Raw genomic sequence first — 4,932 nt, forward strand, 5'->3', positions numbered from 1 at the left:
TCCAGCAACATCGGTGGGACCACGGCTGTGGTACAGAGTGAAACAGTGCTCGTTCCAGTGCTGACACGTCACGGTGCAAGAGGCAGTGCTGCTTGATGGGAGCTGGAGTACGTCAGCCCAGACTGCTGTTTGGGATGGGGCAGGGCATTGTGTGACTTGCAAGCGGTGCCCCCAAGCCACAGAGCGGTCACGGGTGTCGAGGTCAGAGTACAACAATGTCATCAGTGAGACCAAGGTGGATGAGTGAAGCAAGGCAGTGCGGAGTGCGGTGCCCACAGGTCGCGGTGCAAGCAGCGGTTGCGGTTGTTGTCATCATTGAGACGACGGGGTTGCGGTGCGAAGTGCGGCGGTGCCTTCAGGACACAGAGCCCGCAGTGGTGTTGGTGACGGTGTCGGCTGCCTTCCCCCTCTGTGGCAACTGAAACACACAGTTCCAAAGGCGGTACACATAGGTAAGTGAAGTCTTTGCTGTCCCTGAGACTTCGTGAACAGCAGGCAAGCTCTATTTCAAACCATTGGAGATTCTCAGCAACAAGTGAGGAAAGATCAGTGCAGTTCATTTACTCCCCAAGGCACACACAGCAGCTGCTATCCAAACCAGCAAAGCAACAACACAGCAAAGGGGCAGCAGTCCTCCTGGCAGTTCTTACATCTCTTCTTCCTGACAGGTTCCTTGATCCAAGCGAGTTCTGAAGTTCAGGTGTCTGGACCACAATATTTATACTCAGTTTATTTTTGTTCTCTTGGGCAGAGAGTGTCTGTGCTCATTCCAAACCAGTTTAGTCCTCTCTGACCCAGTGTCCTGGCTGGAGGTGGAGACAGCATTGTCCAAGGCAGACCAGGCCCATTCAGGTGCAAGAAAACCTCCTCCTGCTACTCTAAATGTAACCCAGCTCCTTTCATCCCATCTCTGACTCATCCAGGAAAGGCAGGACACACCTTGACCCCCATGTGGCTGTCTGAAGAAAATGCACAGCCCCAATCCAAATCCCAGCCGAGGCACACAGGAAGGCTAAGCAAGCAAATACCTACTTTCTAAAAGTGGTATTTTCAAACATAGAACATAAAAATCTTCTTTACTAAAAGATGCATTTCTACATTCTGAATTCAGGCATACTAAACTCTATTCCTCTATTTTGTCCCAATGGGAAGATATACTCGTAAAATGTTACAAAGTAATCCCCATTCTGGGGCGCTAGAGGGCGCACTGCGGAATGGCTGTACCCTAGTGTGGCTCCGCTGGTCGGTGACATACTTTGCCAACAAACTGCTGCATTTGGTGAATCCCGATACGGAACGAACACAGAAATGCGAATCGTGTAGGAGCCTCTCAGGCTCTAGATGCAGAATGCCCCCAGGAGCCTCTCAGGCTCGAAAATAACAATGCCCCTCTAAAAGCTGGAGTCTCTCTCTGGGGACTCGCTAACAAAGGGCCCCAAACGGTAGCAGCACCACTGGGAGGGGGGGGGTGGGGGAGGCACCGGCAATGTGCCCCGACACCCCCCTCTTCTCCAAGTAACACAGGGGCCCCACTCACCGGGTCTGCAGGGCTCCTCTTCGGTACTGCTTCTCGGTGGCGCATCCTCGCTGCCGGGATGGCTTCTCTCCCGTCCCGGTGGCTGCGGGGGGGGCGGAACTTCCTGCTCCCTCTCGCGCTGCACTCTGGGGCTCTCCCTCACTCTGGGGAGCCCCGGGAAAGAGACGCCGGCTTCTTCTGGCGCCATGGCTGCAGGGGCGGGACTTCCAGCCTCTTCCTGTTCCTGTCTAAGGACTTCCGGGTCGTCGCAGGCAGCGCGGCGGCCCGTGGGGGCGGCTCACGGCGGCAATCCGGGGTAGGCTCCCGGTTTCAAATACGAAGTCCCTAGCGGGGTGGGCACCCGCTAAGGACATATAAAACTAAGAAGGCGGCAAAAGGCGCGGGGGTTGGCACCCGCGCAATTCACATATACAAAAATCCGGGCAAAATGCAGGGTGGGCACCTGCCCTTCCTCACGCACAATGCGGGCTGGGCTCCTGTGATAGAGACACAATTGCAGGGGAATCCCTACGCCGAAGGCTGGCAGCTCCGTGCTGCAACTAGAAATAAAAGCGCTCCCCTGGGAGGAAAAACAAAGCACTTTCCAGGAACTTGAAGGCAAAAGTTCTGGAGCAGTGCTTAGGAAGGCAAGGGGGGGGGCAAAGGCTGGGCCCAGGGGCCAGCTCACAGGGCCCCCCAGGCAGGAGGCAGTCCCAGTGGCGGTCCTCCTGCCGCCCAGCAGCTGCAGGCTCCCCTTCAATTAAGATCAGACAAGAGAACATTTTGTATGGGGTCACAGCCCCTTCTTATACCAAGAAATCCTTTGTCTGAGGCTACAGGGTGAAGGGAAAACCAGATGCAACTGGTTTTGGAGCACTTTGTTGTGCTCAGCCACTCTTCCCATTCACTGGTCAGGCTAGGGACATCAGACGCACCATAGGGGGCGGAGCCAGCATTGTGTGGGGAAAGCCCAGCCCTATTCAGGTCCCAGGTGTACTCCTCCCTCACATCAATCATGCAGATCTCTCCACTCACCACCGGGGCAGACCCATCCTGACTCCTGGAGCCAGGCTCACCAGCCAGCTCCAGCCAATCACAAGCCAGACAGCCAATTCACATAAATTACACAGAGATGCCAACTTCCAGAAGTTGCACTTCTACACTAGACACATGAACGCCGCACACATAATCGCGCAGCATTTAATCACACGAGTCAGCACATACCAAACTCGACCCTGCACTCCCCATGCATCAGGAACTACAAGGGACACCTACATTCCCCATGCATTCCTATGGGAGGGCAGGCCAACCTTACTACACGCACGCACTTTACCCTGGGACACAGTGGTAAAGTGCGCAGAAACCAAAAATCACTAACACCAAGTCACAATTAAAAGCAAAAAGTTCAGGGGTGAACCTGCCAGAAGGGCCAAGTCCAACAAATATGCAATGTTATACCCTGCAAGACTACGCATAATACATGATGGACGAGCCAAGATTCTATCAACACCAAAAGCAGCACAGGACTTCATTAAAAAAACTCTTTCGAGACTCAAAACTCAAAGCAATAGGAATTCTGATCTAGATTCAGACTGATAATCCTTAAGCTGGTGGTAACATATATCATGTGACTTATTGCCACGGGTACAAGAAGTGAACGTATATGATTCTGTTTAACTATATAGGGGTTTGTATTTTGCAATATGGTAGATACATAGTTTAAATATGGAATGTCGAATGTAGGAATATGAAGATTCACCATCTTTACAGTTATATTGCCTCATATAGAATGTTATATACTAGATGACTCCCTAAGTGGTCATGCGCAAACATAAATTGGTCATGTACTTATATAGAGGAGCAAGACTTCTAACATGATAAGATTGATGAGTTTCGTACCAAAATGTATATATAGGACTGAGATGCTACAATGTTCTGCTAGTATGTGATAATAAGATATTGTGTAGGTCCTATGTATAAATATTTTTTCCTTCTCTTTCCTATTGCATATATTTCACCAAATTAATCAGGTACTACCCGACCACATCCATATCTTCGGGTGTAGTTGTGAGCACTCAGCGACCCCCCCTTCCCGAGGGTGCTCCCCATAACCTTTAGTACAATGGTACTGTTGTTTAAAGGGATATGTCTTTGGCATGATTGGGATGCTGAAGTGGGTGGGGGGTTTAGGGGTAAGGTTATTGTTTTTTATAGGTTTACTAAAAAAGTGTACAAATTCCTAAATGCGATCATGAACTTGAGATATGTCGTGCATTGTGGTTACATGAGGAATTTTTTTTAAATAATTCTTTAGACATTTAGTGTTAGAGTATCAAGACCAAATTGAAGTCCTCGCAAATACGTCTACTATCCTGGAATATTAGAGGCCTAAATAACCCCAAAAAAATCCAACAAGTATTTACCTATTTGGATAGACACCATATTGATATAGTGATGCTACAGGAATCCCACCTTGAAAAAACTACCAAATGCCCATTGGGCAATAAATGGTCTGAGACAGTAATAATGTCCACATACTATAACGATTCTAGAGGGGTCCTTATACAGGTGAGAAAAGGCGTACAATTTCTTATAGATCAAACCATAATGGAAGATATGGGTCGATATATTATTGTCACAGGACATGATCGAGGGAACCGTATCGGACTGATTAATACATATGGGTCAAACATAGATGATCCTGAGTTTTTTCAAAATATGTGGCGGAGGCTTAGGGAGCTACCAGAAATGGTATTACTGTAGGGCAGCTATCTAAACTTATCCTTGAATGAGGATTTAGATAGATCAGGCATTACTAAAGAACCACATAAGCGAGCAGTTTAAGTTGTTACTGATGGTATGATAGAATTTAACATGTTAGATATCTGGCATCTGCGACATCCACAACAAATGGAAGCAACACATTACTCCACAATACATGATAGTTGGTCATGCATAGATTACTGGCTTGCGACCATAAAGGTTGCCACATGGACGAAAGACATACAACACCTGCCAAAAACCCTATCTGACCACAAACCAGTTCTATTAGTCATTGAACCCCCAAATATGTACCACCACCATATATATGGAGATTCAATGCTAAGGCATTGCTAGATCCTTCATATAATACCTCCATTAGACAGGCTATTGAGGAATATTTTGCACTGAACAAACCCTCAGTAGATGATCCTAGCCTATTATGGGGAGCTTTTAAGGCAATCATACGTTGAGTGTTTTAAGCACAAACGCAGGCATTCTGAAAGATATCCGCCAACAGCTCAACCAGTGCGAGACCAAACTGAGACCCCTAGAAAAGAAGTTTGAATGCACTCAAAGCACAGCTATACTGGGGAACATCAGAAACATAATGCCTGAATATGAACATTTTGCAAATACATTTCAAAACGAGGCAT

Source organism: Lissotriton helveticus, chromosome 2_1, assembly GCF_964261635.1.
Source record: "Lissotriton helveticus chromosome 2_1, aLisHel1.1, whole genome shotgun sequence".
NCBI lineage: Eukaryota > Metazoa > Chordata > Amphibia > Caudata > Salamandridae > Lissotriton > Lissotriton helveticus.